The sequence below is a fragment of the Gossypium arboreum genome, chromosome 3 (genome assembly GCF_025698485.1).
Source record: "Gossypium arboreum isolate Shixiya-1 chromosome 3, ASM2569848v2, whole genome shotgun sequence".
Taxonomy (NCBI): domain Eukaryota; kingdom Viridiplantae; phylum Streptophyta; class Magnoliopsida; order Malvales; family Malvaceae; genus Gossypium; species Gossypium arboreum.
This window is the reverse complement of record NC_069072.1, coordinates 13,481,218-13,503,845: the sequence shown is the minus strand read 5'-3', so window position 1 is coordinate 13,503,845 and position 22,628 is coordinate 13,481,218. Positions and strand designations below refer to the sequence as shown.

At 34.3% G+C, this 22,628-nt stretch overlaps 1 long non-coding RNA gene across 1 annotated transcript in view; it reads right to left on the bottom strand.

The window, feature by feature from the left end:
- LOC128290269 (uncharacterized) overlaps positions 1-18,662 on the bottom strand; it is an 82,368-nt gene extending 63,706 nt beyond the window's left edge. Inside the window, exons 1-2 of the long non-coding RNA XR_008279954.1 lie at positions 18,539-18,662; positions 17,580-17,621 (exon numbers count right to left, since the gene is read on the bottom strand). This is a non-coding gene — a long non-coding RNA (uncharacterized LOC128290269). The remainder of the gene's footprint in view (positions 1-17,579; positions 17,622-18,538) is intronic.
- Positions 18,663-22,628: the final 3,966 nt, after the last annotated feature.

Below are 22,628 nucleotides of genomic sequence, written 5' to 3'. Positions count from 1 at the left end.
TCAAAAGGTGAGTTTCAAGACTATCTTTTCTCCTTTGGCACCAAATTGCTTCAAATTTGGAAAAAATATGTAAATTTAGCATATAAAAATTAAAAAAGGAGATTTGTTTTAAATTTTTTCTAGTTTAGTTATTTTGTAATAAAATTTAAAATTTTCTATTGAAACACTCAGAATTTACATGAATTACTACTTAGAAGGTGCTAAAAAAATCTATATAATTTAGAGTTATCACATATCAAGTGTTTCATTTTCATACAATGCCATTAATTTCAATCTGATTTATACATATCATGTTATCAATCTATTACTAATCATGCATGTATTTCCATCTCAACTGTCACCAATTAATTAAATCAATATAACATATCAAACTTTACTTTCTATTAGCACTAATACATTTAATTTCATTTCAATTCAAGCTATTTAACTTATCATTAGTCCATTTTCGTATCGAATTTATTAATTTGCTATATTTTCATATCAATCCTTTGGGCTCGTATAAACCATTTTGCATGGTCTTTCACATGCTATCTTGAAACAAATTTCACATATATGTACTTGTAATACCATTCTATATTATCGAATCATTGCAAGCATCATTTAACTAATACACATGTCATATTTCAATTTCAAAATTAAATGTAACGTTTCGCCCAATGCAGTCTTAGTAAAATGGGTTAAGATATGCAGGTGAACTACACCACACCAATATAGCTCATCTAAGCATAACTACACCACACTAAGGCACCGAATACAAAGCCCGTAGGCATCAAATGTATGTATTCAAATACATCCCTCCACCACACCAAGGTCTCCGTAGAGACAATGAATGCTCGATGATCCACAACAAATGTTGGATCTCAAAATAACATATCATAATCTCCACATCATGAATTGTCCCATACACATGCGTGCATATGACCCTATTGGCATGTCGATTGTATCCTAGCCTTTTACTAAGTTCAAATGAGCATCAACCATTCATATATCATAATCTCATTTCATTTTATCATCAATTCATATACATGTATATAAATATTCAATATCATATAATTCATATAACATATCATATATAAATAATATCATAATATTTTATATTATATTCAGTTTAGTCTAAATTCTTGATATTCAATATCATTTAATATTGTTAACACAAGTCAATTCATATAACTTAGTATTATCAAATTCACATCACCACATATTTCACACCATCATTCCATACCATTTCTATCATCAATTCATAATATAATACGCTTATCAATTTATATATTTACTTATTTCTATTTTATTCAATTAAGTCCGATTTCTCAATATTCAATTTCACTAATCACGAATCATGTAACAACACGTCTTTCAATGGTACTGAAAATGACAATTTTGAAACCCTATTTTTTGATGACCGAGTCAGTAAATATTATTTATTAATATTTACGAGTTTTTTATAGTGTTATATTAAATTTTGGTTAGTAATTTTATTAAATGGTTAGTAATTAAGGTATAAAGTCTAAATTGTAAAAGCTTATTGTTATAGATTTTTTTATTTGCCTTAATTTGGTATAACAGATTAAACTAGTTTTCACACTTAAGGAGCTTGAGTATAAGCATTTTCATTATGTTTTCGTTAAGTTTTTATAGTTTTTTTTAAATCCAATAAAAAATGTATTTGGAGTCTTTTATTGACCTTAGGGGTTGAATGAGGCCTAAAGGTGAGCTAATGTACTTAGTGAGTGTGCAGGAAACCATCAAAGGGTGTACAAACTCAATATCGATTGTTGTATTGCAACACAAAAAGTTTGATCTCGTAACATAGGAAGTAGAATGCAAGAATCTTGAGATTGCCTTTGGTGCCACAACACAACCATTGGATGTTGTGACACACCGCTGAAGCTACCCTAAACCTGAGCATACTGCCTTTCATGTCGCAACATAGGCACTAGGGTGTTGCAACATCAGTCTTGTACGGGAAACACTTACAAGCTAGGGGTGTTTTAGTCTGAACAATCAAAAGTTAAATACAATAGCGTTAGTTGACCTAGGTTAAGGACGACAGCAACCCTAACTTTATAAATAGGCTCTTAAACACTTGTTAAAGGACAACTTTTGATATTCAAAGTTTTTCTTTGTAATTTAGTTTTTAGTTTTTTTTCTTTCTCTTAGGGTTTAGATTTCTTTTTAGTTCTTTTCATTTGTGTTCTATAAAGAACTTGATTTGTAGACGCAATCAAACTATTTTGGATTCTTGCTCTTTCATCAATCAAATACAATCAGAATTCTCTTAAACTTCACTCTTGATTTATTATTTATGCATATCTTATTTATCAAGTTTACTGTGTTTATAGATTTCATGAGGAACTAATCCTCTTATAAGGGATTAGTGAGTGGAAGTATGAATAATTAACTATTTTGTAGGTATTTCTTAATGGATCAGCTGTTCAGGAAAGGAAGAATCTAAACCGTTGACAACCCTAGGAAGACATTAAGGTGGGAATTAACCCAAATTTGGTATGGCCTATCCGTGAACACCTTAATCCTAAATCGATCTGGACTGTGAAGTTGAAATATAAGTAGTTCTTTTCGACTCAAGATTTCAGTAGACGTATCGGAAGATCTGCTAGGGTATTGACTAGTTGATTGAACAAGAAAACCCGAGACGATAGTTGATTATGACTACCGAAGTGAGCTAATCACCCATGTTTAGATTTGATTAAACTTATATTTTAGTTATTCAAAGTTCACTTTATTTATGCAATTCTTATTCATTCATAAAAACCTAAAAATCTCTTCTTTATATTTTGTCGTAATATGATTTATCTAGATTACTAATTAATTCTATTTGCATTTAGGTTAAATTTAATCTAGTACTCGCCTCCCTTGGGTATGATCCTCGGAGTACTCACCCACTTTGTTATAACTATATTACAACCTAACCCGTATACTTGTAGACACCGCCTTTATTCCACATCTTTAGTTGCAGTATTCACACCCTGGACATTGGTACGTTGGAGGCAGTCAATTTTAATGGATAAAAGGGATTTTATGGTAATATTTCAATTATTTAAATGGAAATTATCCACTTTTAAATAATAATGGATGGTTGGTGCTTATGTGTAAAAGAAAAATATTTTTTATTGTAACAACCCATTTTCAGTAAAATAGGAATGGTGGTTTCGGGGTCACAAATCTAAAGTCAAAAAAAATATTTTATTATTATTTTGTTTCCTACAGCATGATAGTAGTACCGTATAAAAATTTCATTTAGAAATTTTATCGTTTACATGCTCAATTTGTTAAAAAGGACTAACTTGCTTAAAGTGCAAAAGTTGAGTTCTAGTAGCTAAAGGTATTAAATAGCTATAGAACTTTAAATTTTAAGTCCTTATATGGAAATTAGACCGTTTATATGTTAATGGATGAGAATGGTTTGGCAGTATTGAAATTTTGATTAATTTTAAAAGTTAATTAAGTAATTGAGTAATTAAATGATAATTAAAATAGGTAAAATGCTTTCATCTTCTTGAATAAAACATTTCAACCAATTTTAGCAAGGAGAAACCATAGCCAGGCTCGGCCACGCTTGTCTTGCTTGATTAGGTATGTAATTTGTCCCTTTTTTATTATTTCTATGTTTTCGGGATCATTGTAGCTTAATCTAGCAAGCCCAGGGACTAATTTATGAAACTATTAAACTATTAGGGTTTTTCATTGTTGAAAATACATGATTTTTTATGTTTGATGATAAAAAATGGATGGTTGTTGTTAGATAAACAACTTTTGTAAAGAGATTTTTGGTGAAATTGTCAAATAGGGAGTAAATTGAAAAATAGAAAATTTTACATGGTGAAATTGTGAAATAAATCAATATAGGGCTTTCTAGGGACCTAATTGCTATTCAGGTATAGTGGGTTGTGGTGGAATTTCATGAATTTCCATTTTTATGAGCTAGGGACTAAATTGCAAAGAAATTAAAAGTATAGGGACAAAATGTTAATTTTGGCAAAATATGATTTTGGGTTAAATTGAATGAAATATATATTGAATTAAGTTAAATTTATCTGTATAGATCAAGACAAACCTTGTACGGCTTTAGATGGGCAAAGAGAAATCTCGGGTTAGACACCTCCGTATCTACGTATACTCGTCGAGGTAAGTCCGTGTAATTAAATCGATTTTATATGTTTTTAATTGAATAATACATGTATTGTGAAATCTCATACATATATACCGATTTTGTAACGACCCGAATTTTAAGGTTATCAGAAAAATATATTTTCGAGTCTCCATTTCTAAAAAAAATGGATTAGTAAATAGTTATTAAAAATATTTATGAAGTTAGTCGAGGGGTTAATTAGAGTTTAATGAAGTAAATTTAGCTTAATTAAGGATAAATGGATAAAATGATTAAATTAAATGACGTGTGAAAGTTTAATTATAGAATAAAGAAAATTGAGGGATTAAATAAGCAAATAAGCCAAAGTGAGTGCCAAGTGTGTGATAAAATAAAATACGTGTGATAAATAATGTACATACATTTGTAATACATGTATGTATTTACTTATTATTTAAGTAAGTATTAATGTATTTATTATTATTAAATTGATATTATATGATAAATAAATAAAAGAAAGATAAGTGTATGAAAATGATTTGATATAAGTGTATAAATAAAAATATACACATTTGTAATACAAGTATTTGATAATAAATAGATATTTATTTAAATATTAAATTATTACTATAATTATTAATTAATATTAATATTATATTATATTATGAAATAAATTAAAATAGTGACAAATGTGTGGTAATTATAAAATAAATGTGTAATAAATTGAATACATACATTTGTAATATGAATATTTAATTATTAGTAGATATTTATTATTTATAAAAATATTTATTAATTAAATATTTATATTATAAGATTTTTATGTAATAACTATATTAAATTATGACAAGTGTGTGGATAATAAATGGATACAAATGTAAAATAAATATTTGATATTAATTAGATATTTATTAAGTTAACATATATATATATATATATATATATATATAAAGTAAAACAAAAGAAAAGAAATTAAAAAAAGATAGAAAAGAAACAGAATGAAACGAAACAGAGAGCAAGGAAGGAAAGAAAAGAAAGAAAGAGAGAAAATGGAAATTTAGATTTCAAGGTTTGAAAGTTTAATTGGTAAGTCAATTTAGCCCTTTTTACTTAATTTTGATGTTTTAGAAGCTTTAGAGCAAGATTTTGATGACACTAAGTTAATATTTTGAAAGTTATTAGATTTCTAGATAATGTTCATGTTGAGTAAAATGATGAATTAAGGGCTAAATTGATAGAAATTCAAGTTAGAAATGAAATAAGGATTGAATTGTAAAGTGATTTATAAGTTTTATGCTTTAAGGACTAAATTGAAAGAATTTTGAAATTATGGTTTTATGATGAAAAATAGATAATTATGTCTAAGTTTCGTTAAAAAATTGAGTAGAAATAAAGTATGAATTAAGATAGAAAAGTAAGTGAATTTAGTTAGGATTAAATTGAAATTAAAAGTAGAAAATCAACATTTTGCACTAAGACTATTTTGGACAGCAGCAGTAGTCTAAGTTTGAAAAATCACCAAAAATTTTAGAAATTGAATTATAGGATGAATAAAATATGGAATTAAAGCCTATTGAGTCTAGTTTCTTATAGAAGAAACGGTATAAGAAATTGAATTGTAAATTATGAGATATAATGAATTTTGTGAGACAAGGGCAGAATGAATTTGGGTTCCTCTATTTTGACTTTGGAAAATCACCAAAAATTAGAGAAAAATAATTAGAGACTTAAAGTTATATTTTTAGAATCCCTAATGAGTCTATTTTTAGGAGAAATCAACAGGAATATTATCCGAGTTCTGTACTGTGAGATAATTAATTTTTAGTGAAGAAGAGTCGAAATTATCAAACAGCAGAATAGGGGTAAATTTAAAGAATAAACTGTACTTAATGGCTAAACCAAAAATTCTAAAAAGTTTATGGTAAGAAGATTTGTGAGTCTAGTTTCAGGAAAAATTAGCGGATCTTAATTTAGAATTCTTTAACTCAAGATATAAATTAGTAATGTATTAATGATTATGAATTGTATTAATTTCGTAGTCAATGTGGTACCGGAAATCTCGGCTAAGAAAGGACAAGACAAAGTCAACGGGAGTTAGCTCGAAAATTACGGTTTGTATTTCTATAACCCGAACTTAATATTTAATTATTGAATTTATTATTTATTATGTATGGTAGGTGCATTGATTAAATTATTTGAAATAAAATGAATATTGATTGAAATTGAAGGGTGAATTTAATTAATAATTGTTGTATTTTAATTGAATGTTATGGTAAATAATTAAAGTATAAATTATTGGTATTGTGTTTTTATTGAAATGATTTGATTTGAAAATGTGGTGAAATAATTATGAACATGTGTTTATTGTGAAATTGAATATTTATTAGTGAAAAGTGAATGGAATTATATTGAATTGAAAAAAAAATTAATTAATTAAAATATGAATTAATTGAAAACTGAAAAGTGAATTAAATACCCTATTAGCTAGTCGGGCTTGTCGGATATAGTTGGCATGCCATAAGATATGAAAGAGTACGGGTTTTTGCCGGCTTACTGATCAGGCACTTATGTGCCGACTACTGTTATTGTTACCGTTACTATTACCGATTCGGCACTTTGTGTGTCAGATATTGTTACTGTTACCGTTACTGTTACTGTTCGGATTTGTTCGATGAGGTACTTTGTGTACCGTACTATTACTGTTCCAGATTTGTTCTGAAGAGGTACTCTATGTACCGTATTGCTACTGTTACTGTTACTGTTTCGGCTTCGGCCGATGAGGCACTATGTGCCGTACTGGTGTGTTGGTTGGATCCGTGTATCCGTCTGAGTCCGAGTCATGTTAATAGGGGTAAATAAAGGAACTGGAAAGATCGACTGTTACTGAATAATTTAATTGTTACTGAATAACTGATTATTATTGAATAATTGATTGTTACCGAATAACTGACTGTTACTGAATAAATAATCGTTCTGATTGACTGGTTGTTAATGAATATTACTGATTGATTAATTGCTATTGAAAAATAATAAATGATTTTGAATTTAAAGTAGACCAAAACATTGGTTGGAAAGTGAATGTTTGAATACTCATTGAGTTTGAATAGTTCAATATATAAAAATTAATATGTTTTATAATTGTTTAAGTGTTGGATTATAGAAATACCACTGAGTGTATACTCATTGTCTGCTTTGTTTCCGTATGCAGTTAAGGTTAGACTGTTGAATCAGCATCCCAGGCCGATCCCGAATTCAATGAGGTAAAGTATGTTGAGTATTGGTAATGGCATGTACCTAGGATGTCTTATGAGAGTCATTTAGGTTGTGAAAGTATTGATAAAATAAGTAAATTATAGTTGGCAATGGTATATAGTATGAATTTGAAATTTGAAAGAAAAATTCGTAGTAATTCAAAACTAGTTCCGAATTGATTTTACTGTTCATATTAGACCACGAGGGCCCATTAAAGGGACGACATCTTAAAATTATGATGAGTCTGAACGTTTATATTTAATTAATGTCTGTATTGTACTGTACTGACTGGTAATGTCTCATAACCCTGTTTCGGCGACAGTATGGGGTTAGGGGACGTTACAGATTTTATATCCAACGACGTACGACAATTATTGAGCCCCGTTGAACCTTAGGAATATGTAGGATACGAATGACATGTCATTAGGGCTTACATGATTTGGTCCTGGTCTTGAATGTCCTACCAATGGTTGAGGTCTGGCATGTGTTGTGGATACTCCACAACTCGTGTAACCAGCATCGTGTAGCTACGTTCTGACCCACAGCTCGTGAGAGCATACTGATTTACAGCTCATGTGAGCATACAAGTACAGGATTTGACGGATTACAGTTATATGATTTAGCACACTATGTGTGAGCTATCCCGAGTATCCAACAGTGTTCTAAATGGTTCAACGGGCAATATTCTGATACGAAATGGTAAGAGTTCAATATGAATTATTACAGGGACATATGTAAATTACAAGGAAATAATGATACAAGGTGTAACACCCTTAACCCATATCCGTCGTCAGGTTAGGGTTAAAGACATTACCGGACAAATCAAAATATTTACGAACAATTCATATACATCATTCCCAAATCATAATCAAATAGCAAAAATAAGTCCCTTACTTATCAACGATACATTAAATATACTTTAGAAATGAGTCGGGACTAAACTAACCACATACAAATTTTTCCAAAAATTAAACATTTTTCTAAGTTATAAAGGTCACACGCCCGTGTGAACAGGCCTTGTGCCTCACACGGAATTAGACACGTCCGTATGTCAAGGCCGTGGCATAACAAGGCATACATACTAACTTCACCACACAGCCACAAGACACGCCCGTGTGCCTTGGCTGTGGTCAAAACTACTTGGGTCACACGGCCAACCACACGCCTACACGCCTGTGTGTCTAGCCCGTGTACCGTTCGGAACGGCCACGCATGCCCATGTACCAAGGCTGTATGTCTCACACGGCCACCAGGCACACCCATGTGTCTAGGCCGTGCTCAAGACTGACTTGAATAACAAAAATACAACAGACACACGGTCGAGACACATGCCCTTGATGGAAACACCAAAATTCATATACTTTTTCATACCCATTTTATTCATATACTTTTTCATACCCATTTTTACTTAAATTCATGCAAATCCGGTTAAATTCTTGTCGAAAAATAATTAAATATTATAAAATAATTAAAATGTGTTAAAAATATAAACATGGTGAATTTAGTTAATTTTATACTTAATTTTGATTAATTTTGACTGTTTTCAACAGATTCGCACAAATGGCGAAAATTAACTCGGCTGACACTGCTGAAAGCACAAAACCAAGAAGCAATTTGAAGTTTTGTAGCACCCCAAACCCGGCCCAGACGTTATGACCGGATCTGACATGCCACATCGAAGCGTTCAAAACATTTTATATTGTTGATCCAGAAAAACTTACTTAGTGTTTTAAAAGATAATTTCATTATAGGATAAAGTGAATGGAAGATGTGCACCAGGTAGGAAACCGGAAAAGAGGTGGTGAGTCCATCGGACTGCTTAAGTACCAAGCTCCCTTCGGATCCAATCCTAGACATGCATACCGCCATTGCCACACCTTAACATCATGGATATTTCTAGGAAATCGATTTGATTAAGTCATTTTTAGGAAAAGTGATTAATTTTGGAAAATACTTTCATTGCGGAAGCTTTGCTTGTTGTCGTGTTATTTTGAAATCAATTGTTGTTTTTGAAAACGCACCCTAAAGCTATCCAATTTCAATAGTTAAAATAAGTAATACCTATCTTAGTAATACATATTAAAACCATAAAAAATAATTAAGCAGCCTTATTACATTTAAAAACCCAAAACTTCAAACGTAAATAAAAGGATGTCCAGTTCACCAGAAAAAAATCAAACTTTCATAACGGGTGGCCACTCCGAATTCCCTCACAGTTCCAAGCCCACTATGGTTGGGGATTTCCTGCGTAGATAAGAATAAAAGGGGTGAGTTTAGGGAAACTCAGTGTGTAAGGAAAACCCATTCAAAGCCCAAGTCAGCTCAAGCCTATTGGGCCTAAGCCCATTCAGGTAACAGTGGTACTGGACCAGAGCCCTTTTCAGATTACAATAAACTAGGCCTTAGCCCCTTATTCAGATAACAGTATGGCCCATAGGCCGATTTCAAAACACATGCAACATCAATAACATATGCAAGCCCATTTGGGGAGACTACTCAATCCACCAACCACTACACTCCACCCGTACCAGCCATACACTCCATGTGGGGATAGCTCAACCCACCCAGCCCAACACTCCACAGTTGCATCATTGTCGCTCGCTTAAAAGAATTGAGGCAAAGCCTCCAGTACGTGGACAAGCCACTTTCAGTACTTCCTCCGTCAATATCCCAATCCCATGCATCAGATAATAACAACATGGCATGCAGTAAATAACAACAGTCAAACATGCATTTAAGTCAATTTAACCCTAGGGGTATTTCGATAATTTATCTCCTAGGGGTAAAACTATAAATTTTCCACTTTTAAAGGTATTTCAGTAATTTATCTATTTTAGGGTTTTTCATGCATATTCCTACCTTTCACATACTACAGAATCACGTACCGAGGGTTTTTACCGAATTGGGCCCGTTGGCCTATCATTCCAATTTTGGCCCATTAAGCCCAAAAATATCGAGGGCACAGAAATCATGCACTTTACAGTCCAAACATTGCAGCTTACCAAAAACATTAATCGATTTACCTTACGAGCATTCGTACACTCGCAAATCTACAAAATACCGGTTTTTGGCATTTCGGATTTTCGACTTTTGTCGATCTAGACTAAGAAAGAGGGTGTTAGTTACACACTTGTTTGCGACTATATGCTGACGAGATCCACACACGAACTGCCTACAATTTGATTACTAACACGTTAATCTAACTATTCAAATACGAACTACATATTAACCCCTTACAATATTCGGCCAATCACACCTACAGATCATAGTAAGCTTATAAGAAAACAATAAGCAACTCATTAACAAATTTTTGTCAATGTTTACCACATAATCATAATTTCACTGCAAGCTGTCTTCCTGAGCAACAGTCACTAAATTATTTATAAATGGAGCTACGAAACTCCAAATCAAGTTCCGTTAATTTTCCCTGAAAATAGACTCATATATCTTTTATCCATAAAATTTTAAGAATTTTTGGTATGGCCAATCAATACCAAATTTTCTTAAAGTTTCCCATGTTTCACTGTTTGACTAATCTGACCACTCTTCATTACGAATCAAATTTCTCATTGTACAGAATTCAAAATATGTTCTCGTTTATTTAATTTGAAACTAGACTCATTAATCTTTAATTACATAATTTATTCAGCTTCTAATTCATCTCCCACAATTTATGGTGACTTTCCAAAGTCACGTTACTGCTGCTGTCCTAAGCAGATTTATTACCAAATTCACTCTTTCACACATAACTTGCATGCATGTTATTTAAACATGTATATCACCAATCAATCATCACATATCTATGATTTTACTTAAGTATAATCTCCATTTCATCATTTTAAAGCACAACATGTTAGCTGATTTTTCCCTTTAGCATCTAAGGCACATGCATGTTCATTTGTTTGGCTCAACTTCACCTATCTTCCATTTTTCATCAAAAGAACATGAAACAACAACCATTTCCTTCATTTTAATTCATGACCAAATGCTCACAACACATCCAAAAACCAAAATATGCTTCAAGAGTTAAGGTAGAATCAAGAAGAACTCATGAACATCAAGATAGAAGCAAACTACCATGAACTTACCTTCAATTTTCTTCCCCAAATGACCAAACATTCAAGAGCTTTCTCCTCTCCTTTCTCTTCTCTAACTTTAGGCTATGATGAACAAAGATGGACAAAACTTTGTTCTTTTCACCCCTTTTTCTTTTAATAAAATTTCATATTTCATCCATTTAATTCTTTAATACAAAAGACATGAAATGCCCATCATAGAACATTTACCTAAACCATTATCATGGAACATTTACCTAACCCATTATCATGGAATATTTACTTAATCCATTATCATGGAACATTTACCTAACCCATTATCAATTTGTACCATGAATTATTGATATCAAGTGCTCATATTGTCTACAACAACATGATGGCTGGCCACTTCATGTAAAATGGGAGGTTTGTCATGCAAATCCTCCTATTTTGCACTCCTATTTATTTGGCCACTTCAATTTAGCCTATAGCATTTTCAAACATTTTCATATAGGTCCTATTTCATAATTTCACCCTCTTTTTCTTATGGAACAAAAATTAACTAAAATTATTGGGTTCTATCTTAAGCTTGGGCCTTCTAGAGGCCCACTAACATAATTAAACCTATGCCAACATTCACAGAATTCCCAAAAATTGGGGCGTTACAACTCTACCCTCCTTAAAGAAATTTCTTCCTCGAAATTTACCTGATCCAACTAGTTGAGGGTATTGCTAACGCATAGTCTTTTCTGATTCCCAAGTAGCTTCTTCCCTTCCATGATTACACCAAAGTACTTACCCTAACGGGACAGATTTCCTTCTGAGAACCTTAACATCTCGAGCCAATAATTGCACAGGCTCCTCCTTAAAGGTCAAATCAGTCTGAACTTCAATTTCAAGCTGGCGGGGACATGAGCGTGGTCAAGACGATAACGCCTTAACATGGAGACGTGAAAACATCGTGAATCTGTCTAACTCGAGGCAATTCCAATCGATAAGCCACTTGGGCCTACTCGCTTCAAAACCCGATAAGGCCCAATGAACCATGGACTCAACTTGCCCTTCTTATCGAACCTTAATATCTTTTTCCAAGGAGAAACCTTTAAGAAGACCATATCACCCATCGAGTACTCAATCTCCTTACGCTTCAAATCGCATACGACTTTTGCCTATCAGATGCTTCTTTTAACCGGTCCCTAATTATTCTGACCTTATCCTCAGTATCAGCTACCAACTCTGGTCCAAGAACTTGTTGCTCTCCTAGTTCGGTCCAACAACTAGGTGTACGACACCTTCGTCCATACAGTGCTTCATACGGTGCCATTCGAATACTCGCCTGGTAACTGTTATTATACGCAAATTCTACCAACGGTAAGTAATCCTCCCAACTACCTCGAAAGTCAATCACGCATCCCCTCAACATGTCCTTCAGAATCTGAATAACCCTTTCCAATTGACCATCAGTTTGGGGATGGAAAGCCGTACTAAAATTCAATCGCGTCCCCAACGCCTCATGCAACCTTTGCCAAAACCGAGATGTAAATCTGGGATCCCGATCAGAAATAATTGAAACTGGGACTCTATGAAGTCGCACAATCTCCGCCACATACAACTTGGCTAACTTTTGAAGTGAAAAGTCAGTTCAAACAGGTATGAAATGGGCCGATTTGGTCAACCTATCCATAATCACCCACACCTTTCTTTGATGGTGTCAAGGGCAGCCCACTCACAAAGTCCATGGTTACCCTCTCCCACTTCCAAAGTGGTATCTTCACTGACTGTAACAATCCAGAGGGTAATTGATGCTCAGCTTTCACTTGCTAGCATGTCAGACATTTCCCTACAAACTCTGTTACTTTTCGTTTAAGTCTAGGCCACCAGTACAATTCTCGTAAGTCGTGATACAACTTGTTCCCTCCAGGGTGCATGGCACAAAGTCCTCCATGAGCTTCCTTCAATATTGTCTGCCTCAAATCAGAGTCCTTCGGAACATAAATTCTTTCTCGGAAACACAGAACTCCTTCGCCATTTAACCCAAACTCAGAAGTTTCCCCTTCCTTAACTTATTGGAAACGAGCGACCAAAGACTCATTGTTCAACTGCTTTTCCTTAATCTGATCCACCCAGGTTGGCCTTACTTGCAATTCAGCCAACAAACTGCCATCATCATACAGACTCAAACGAGCAAACATTGCTCTCAAGATCGATAACGGTTCTCGACTTAAAGCATCGGCTACCACATTAGCCTTGCTCAGGTGATACTCGATCGAGCAGTCATAATCCTTAAGCAACTCAATCCATCTCCTTTGCCTAAGGTTCAGCTCCTTCTGAGTCAACAAATACTTAAAACTCTTGTGGTCTGTGTATATAATACACCTTTCTCCGTACAAGTAATGTCTCCAAATCTTAAGTGCAAATATCACTGTTGCCAACTCTAAATCATGAGTCAGATAGTTCCCCTCATGAGGCTTAAGCTATCGTGATGCTTATGCAACGACCTTACCCTCTTGCATTAACACGTAGCCCAAACCCACGTGTGATGCGTTACTGTACACAGTAAAATCCTTCCTGCACTCTCTTTGAATTAACACAGTGCTTCAATGAACTTTCTTCAACTTCTCAAAAGCTTCCTGCTGCTTCTTAGTCCATACAAACGGTACTCATTTCTTTATGAGTTTTTTCAAAGGTGCTGCCATCACAGAAAAACCTTCCATAAACCTTCTGTAGAATCCTGCCAGTCCTAGGAAACTCCGTATTTTCGACATTGACCTAGGCGGCTTCCACTCTAAAATCGCTTCAATTTTCCGAGGGTCCACCTTCATCCCTTCGGCAGAGACCACATGTCCTAAGAAGGTTACCTCCCTCAACCAAAATTCACACTTGCTGAACTTCGCAAAGAGTTCCTTCTCCCTTAACACTCGCAGCACTATACAGAGATGCTCATCATGTTTTGCTTCAGTTTTAGAATATACCAGGATATCGTTAATAAAGATGACTACGAACTGATCTAAAAATGGTTGGAACACAAGATTCATCAGATCCATAAATGCTGCAGGAGCATTCGTCAATCCAAATGGCATAACCAGAAACTCGTAATGACCATACTGAGTCCTGAATGCTGTCTTATGGATATTTGCCTCCTTGACCCTTAACTGATGATATCCAGATCGAAGGTCGATCTTGGAAAATACAGAAGCTCCTCTAAGCTGGTCGAACAGATCATCAATCCTTGGCAGTGGATACTTATTCTTAATCGTCAGTTTGTTCAACTGGTGATAATCAATGCACATCTGCATCGTATCATCCTTCTTTTTCACGAATAGCACCGGTGCTCCCCATTGAGACACGCTTGGCCTAATGAAGCCCCTATCCAACAACTCTTGAATTTGAGCCTTTAACTCGACTAACTCCTTTGGTGCCATCCTATACAGTGCGATGGACACGGGCGCCATTCTAGGCAACAAATCTATTCCAAACTCAACTTTTCGGTTCGGAGGCAATCTTGGAAGCTCCTCCAGAAAAAACATCTTGGAACTCCTTTACGGTCCTAACCTTATCCACTGTCAGTCCCTCCTCTTCTGACTGACTTACAAATGCCAAATAGGCCTCACAACCTTTTCGAATCCACTTTTCGGCTCTTAAAGCCGACACCACATTGGACAAATATTCCCTTCGCTCTCCTATCACTATAACCTCCTCATCCTTTGTGGTCCTTAACACCATTCATTTAGCAGCACAATCCAGGGTCGCCTTATGCTTAACAAGCCAGTCTATTCCCAAAATGAGATCAAACTCTCTGAACGGTAACTCCATCAAATCTCCAGGGAAAATCCTACCTTGAGTTTCTAAGGGTACATCCCTATACAGTTTGTCTACCCTAACTGAGTGACTCAAAGGACTTAGTACAGATACCCTACTCACAATCTCCTTAGAGCAGTCCAAGTTGTCAATAATCCGTTCTGTGTCCTCCAACCAATATTCTGCCACATTCGGGGCTGTACCAGACACACCCCTAAAGATCTCCGCTCCATTAGCCCGAAGTCGTTCAGAAATAGATCCCCAAACTCCATTACCCGTACTTACCCCGGCAACCCTTTCCAGAACACGAAGCATTGCCTGTGACAGGGCATCATTCCCGGTACCGCGGTCATGAGACTCTACCTCTGTTGCCGGTGGTACCGGTGCATCCACCGCCGGCATATGTCCCGAAGATGAAGATCTCGCTCGAGCACTTCCTCGGCCCCGTCCACGGCCTCTTCCACGAACGGCTCTTGTACTCATATTGTATTATCTTGATTATGAATTTTTATGCATTGATTCAATATTCCAGTGTTTATTACAGATGTTTTATGAATCAGACAGTAATTCAGAGTTTTTTTTTGCAAAATCGAAGTCTAACTATAGTTTCAGTCTCTTATCAAATTTTTCTATGGTTTCAGTATCATCCTATCTAGAGTATCCTAGCAGGATTTTAGTACAGACAGATAATTCATGAAAATATTCAGAAAAATTCAGAATACTTACAGACTTGAGCCGAAGATTCAGAATGCCACCTTCTAAAGATCTAAATTTTGAAAATCGAGTTTTTTGCATTCTTTATAAAATTTTCGCTTTCGAAAATTTTTGTTTTTGTAAACCCATTCCACAGCCAAGTTGTTGTAACCTAGGCTCTGATACCGCTAAATGTAACACCCAAACCCGGCCCAGACGTTATGACCCGACCCGACATGCCACATCGAAGCGTTCAAAATATTTTATATTGTTGATCTAGAAAAACTTACTTAGTGTTTTAAAAGATAATTTTATTATAGGTTAAAGTGAATAGAAGATGTGCACCAGGTAGGAAACCGGAAAAGAGGTGGTGAGTCCATCGGACTGCTTAAGTACCAAGCTCTCTTCAAATCCAATCCTAGACATGTATACCGCCATTGCCATACCTTAACGTCATGGATATTTCTAGGAAACCGATTTGATTAAGTCATTTTTAGGAAAAGTGATTAATTTTGGAAAATACTTTCATTGCGGAAGCTTTGATTGTTGTCGTGTTATTTTGTAATCAATTGTTGTTTTTGAAAACGCGCCCTAAAGCTATCCAATTTCAACAGTTAAAATAAGTAATACCTATCTTAGTAATACATATTAAAACCATCAAAAATAATTAAGCAGCCGTATTACATTTAAAAACCCAAAACTTCAAACGTAAATAAAATGATGTCCAGTTCACTAGAAGAAAATCAAACTTTTAGAACGGGTGGCCACTCCGAATTCCCTCACAGCTCCAAGCCCACTATGGTTGGGGATTTCCTGCGTTGATGAAAATAAAAGGGGTGAGTTTGGGGAAACTCGGTGTGTAAGGAAAACCCATTCAAAGCCCAAGTCACCAAGCCTATTAGGCCTAAGCCCATTCAGTAATAAAGTGGTAATGGACCGAGCCCTTTTCAGATTATAATAAACCGGGCCTTAGCCCATCATTCAGATAACAGTATGGCCCATAGGCCCATTTCAAAATACATGCAACATCAATAACATATGCAAGCCCATTTGGGGAGACTACTCAACCGACCAACCACTACATTCCACCCGTACTAGCCATACACTCCATGTGGGGATAGCTCAACCCACCCAGCCCAACACTCCACAGTTGCAACATTGCTGCTCAGTTAATAGTAAATTGAGGTAAAGCCTCCAGTACGTGGACAAGCCACTTTCAGTACTTCCTCCGTCAATATCCCAATCCCATGCATCAGATAATAACAACATGGCATGCAATAAATAACAACGATCAAACATGCATTTAAGTCAATTTAACCCTAGGGGTATTTCGATAATTTATCTCCTAGGGGTAAAACTGTAAATTTTCCACTTTTAAAGGTATTTCAGTAATTTATCTATTTTAGGGTTTTTCATGCATATTCCTACCTTTCACGTACTACGTAATCACGCATCGAGAGTTCTTACCGAATTGGGCCGTTGGCCCATCATTCCAATTTTAGCCCATTAAGCCCAAAAATATCGAGGCACGTAAATCATGCACTTTGCGGTCCAAACATTGCAGCTTACCAAAAACATTAATCGATTTACCTCACGAGCATTCGAACACTCGCAAATCTACAAAATACCGGTTTTTGGCATTTCGGATTTTCGACTTTTGTCGATCTAGACTAAGAAAGAGGGTGTTAGTTACACACCTGTTTGCGACGATATGCTGACGAGATCCACACACGAACTGCCTAAAATTTGATTACTAACACGTTAATCTAACTATTCAAATACGAACTACATATTAACCCCTTACAATATTCGACCAACCATACCTACAGATCATAGTAAGCTTATAAGAAAACAATAAGCAACTCATTAACAAATTTTTGTCAATGTTTACCACATAATCATAATTTCACTACAAGCTATCTTCCTGAGCAACAGTCACTAAATTATTTATAAATGGAGCTACGAAACTCCAAATCAAGTTCGGTTAGTTTTTCCTGAAAATAGACTTATATATCTTCTATCCATAAAATTTTCAGAATTTTTGGTATGGCCAATCAATACCATATTTTTCTTAAAGTTTCCCATGTTTCACTATTTGACTAATCTGACCACTCTTCATTACGAATCAAATTTCTCATTGTACAAAATTCAAAATATGTTCTCGTTTATTCAATTTGAAACTAGACTCATTAATATTTAATTACATAATTTATTCAGCTACTAATTCATCTCCCACAATTTATGGTGATTTTCCAAAGTCACGTTACTGCTGCTGTCCCAAGCAGATTTATTACCAAATTCACTCTTTCACACATAACTTGGATGCATGTTATTTAAACATGTATATCACCAATCAATCATCACATATCTATGATTTTACTTAAGTATAATCTCTATTTCATCATTTTAAAGCACAACATGTTAGCCGATTTTTCCCTTTAGCATCTAAGGCACATGCATGTTCATTTGTTTGGCTCAACTTCACCTATTTTCCATTTTTCATCAAAAGAATATCAAACAACAACCATTTCCTTCATTTTAATTCATGACCAAATGCTCACAACACAATCAAAAACCAAAATATGCTTCAAGAGTTAAGGTAGAATCAAGAAGAACTCATGAACATCAAGATAGAAGCAAACTACCATGAACTTACCTTCAATTTTCTTCCCCAAGTGACCAAACATTCAAGAGCTTTCTCCTCTCCTTTCTCTTCTCTAACTTTCGGCTATGATGAACAAAGATGGACAAAACTTTGTTCTTTTCACCCCTTTTTCTTTTAATAAAATTTCATATTTCATCCATTTAATTCTTTGAATACAAAAGACATGAAATGCCCATCATGGAACATTTACCTAAACCATTATCATGGAACATTTACCTAACCCATTATCATGGAATATTTACCTAACCCATTATCATGGAACATTTACCTAACCCATTATCAATTTGTACCATAAATTATGGATATCAAGTGCTCATATTGTCTACAACAACATGATGGCTGGTCATTTCATGTAAAATGGGAGGTTTGTCATGCAAATCCTCCTATTTTGCACTCCTATTTATTTGGCCACTTCAATTTAGCCTATAGCATTTTCAAACATTTTCACATAGGTCCTATTTCATAATTTCAGTCCCTTTTTCTTATGGAACAAAAATTAACTAAAATTGATGGGTTCTATCTTAAGCTTGGGCCTTCTAGAGGCCCACTAACATAATTAAACCTATGCCATTGGAGCGTTACAAGTTTCGAGGCGTATTAATTTCCAGCCTAAGATTATCCAGAAATGTGTATTAATTCATAGTTTAATTAACTTTAATTTATTCCCCATTTAATTTGGGTTAAATAAATTATTTTTAATTATTTATGGAGAAATGTCCAGTTGAACTGCACTGGTCGAACCATATTGAGTGAACCGAACCAGCCACTAATTGGGCAGCCCAGAACCGTCCATATGCTGACCCAAATCAGCATTTTAGCTGATTAAATATGCTTGCAAAAAGGCCCTTGAAGAACTATCAAAATGCATTCAAACCCCTCCTTTAATTGTGGCTTTATGAAACTGCCCCAAGCTTAGAATAGCAAAGTTGAAACTCTTAACTTTGTCATGTGTGTGGCCGGCCAATGGAGGTCTCTTAGGCTGATTCTTTTTGCTATTTTTAGCTGCCATATTCAGCCATAAAAGCCACCCCTTTTTGATCATTCAAAGCATCCCTCATCTATCCCTCTTTCCACAACATTCTCTCATTCACTCTCTCACTTTTCTCTCATTTTTCCATCCCATTTCCCTCTTGTTCAAGTGCCTATTTCTTCTCTTGGGAAAGAGGATCTCATCAGCCATTTTGGAGCAGCAATTAAATGTTCATAAGCCACCTTGATAGCTGAGGGCAACGAAGAACGAAGAACGGAGCAACTAGTCAAGCCACGGAGAAACACCGGATTTGCTTCTTGTTCCCTATCTCTTTAATTTTTTTTGTTGTTTTGACGAACATGTTTATGAATATTTATGCTATTGAAATGGTTATTTCAATAAATTTAGCTTAAACTTAAGTTTGTCTTGGGTTGATTATATTCTGCCTGCTTGAATTGTTAAAATCGTGTTTATGTTGTTATAGGCCTCGGTAAGATGCTTGATTAAGTAAAATCATGCCTAAGTTATTCTTGCGTTACGACTGTGAGGTAGCTAATGAATTAATTATTTAAACGGATTGCAATTGTAATTAATTGACACAGTACTTAATCAGTGCATGTTTATTCTTCTAAGGTAGCTGAAGGTTAAATTAACAATGTATCTGGCGATATTATTGCCTTGCATAACTTTCAAGATTATTGTGATTAAACTGTTTTAAGGTAGGGATTCCATGTTACTTCACATAGCCTTTTATATGCTTATCAGATTAATTAATCGTTTGAATTGACATAGGGATATGCAAGAGATTAGTTCAGTTTAATGAGTATGTATGTGCAATAACATGTTTGCTTACTAGAATCTGTTTAGTCGATTGAATTGACATAGGGATATATCAAGAGATGAATCGATTTTTGTTTGTAAGTTTGTTCATAAGTTAGCAAATTACCAGGTTGCTGTGAATTTATTCGTAACAGTGTAAACATGAGTTTAATAATTCTAAGCTAAAGAAATATAATTAATCCAACACAAGTATGTTACCTTGATTAAATCTTATTTGAAATCGTGCATTAGAACTCCTTTGTTTATTTTTAATTACTTAGTTTTTTTAAACAATGTTTGACCATCTTTTAAAACCAAATTATTTTTACCTCACCAAAGTGTTTTACAATTAATTTCATAAATAATTCTTTTTACAGTTTCTGTAGGTACGATAACTCGACATTTACTTGTCACTTTATTACTTGTTGCAATTGTGTACACTTGCACATTTTTTTCGTCGTTCCACTTGTGCTCATCCATGTAGGGTGAAATTAGGCTTGGTTTAAGCCACATTTCCCACCTATCTCAAGCATTCCAAAACCACAACATTTTTGTATTATTTGTATACTTTCATAGACAACCAAGTCAACTATTTTATATATATTGCATGCCATTAAATTACCATCCAATTTACTACTAAATTTCACAACCACATACCAAATCAATGTACCAAAATGATCACAACTTGCATAAGTTCCAAATACTTAAACTCATAATTTTATCACATACTTCATACCACAAAACTTACCAATTCAACATTCCATATTCAAACCATCACATAAACATTATATTTATCATATACCTTACCTATCAAACACATCATTTAGGCCAACTTAAAAGGCCATACCTACCAACATTTACAAGCCAAATCTCATGGCTAGATATTCACATTACATAACATACTAAAATACTTCTAGCCTATACATTCCATATACCGTATATACAACTCTCAAAATGGTACCAAAATAGATATTCGATAGTGTGATTAAATCGCTGAGGATCCCTGGATCCGAGCTAGATTTATCATTGTAAAACAGAGAACATTTCACACAGTAAGCTTAAAAGCTTAGTAAGTTCATGGTATAACACATTTAACTCTTCAATTAAAATATAACTCTATCAATTAGCTAACACTTAATGCAAATCATCTCATCCTTCATTTACATAACCTTTCATCTACTTCATACTCAATATCATCGACCACATAGGTTCCGTACATACCTGTATCATCACGTTCTTATCTATCACATTTATCACTTCGATGCTCGATGTACTACTTCATTCGATCATACTTGAACATTCAATGAACTCACACACTTAGTTCCAATTAATTAGTCGAAGCTATAATAATATCGCACACTTAGTGCCATTTCATACACATAATGCCATTTATTCAGCCATCGTTGTTATTTTCTCACACACTCAGTGCCATTTTTAATAGCCGTAGCTATTTAATTTCTCGCACACTTAGTGCCTCAAATTCGATTCACATTTCACATACTCCAACTTCTCAATCTCATTTCTATTTATTTTATCACATACAAACATTATACAAACAATATGTATTTGATGGTCGCTAAACTAACTAAAAAAAACTCGACTAAGGCAAGTGTACCTATCAAACAGTAGTATAGTTATGGTGAGACCGAAAATATCGTATCCAAAAGGACTAAAAGTACTAGTAATTACTATCCTTTTATTATCTAGCCTAAGAATTAAAGGGATGTTTTTAAACTAAGGCTAATTATCTAACTAATTAAAGAAAATACGACAGAGATGAAAGTTGAAAAATGCTTTTGAAAACCGATGGAGAAGACAATACCTAAGGAAGAATCCACCTAGACTTTACTTATTACTTCTGAATTAGACGATTTATTCACTTGACTTAATCCGTAGAAATCCCTGATTTATGTTACTATCTCTCTTGGGACTAAAAACAACTGACTCTAGGTTGATTAATTGAAATCTCTTTCCAATTAAAACCCCTATTGTCGCATTAATTCGATCTATGGATTCCCTTGTTAGATTTGTCTCTAATCCGACAGATTTATGTCATCCTATGTCTAGGATTGCATGTAACTCTACTTAATTATGAAAGATCTACTCTTAAACAGGGACTTTTGCTCCACTGAATAAGCACATTAGACCTGAATTAATATCCTGGAATATTAAGGCAAGGATTAAAACTCATAACTTAAGAGAAAAGTAATTATCATATAATTCAAATAATAATAAGATCTGTCTTAGGTTTCATCCCTTTTAGGTATTTAGGGAGTTTAATTCATAATGAAG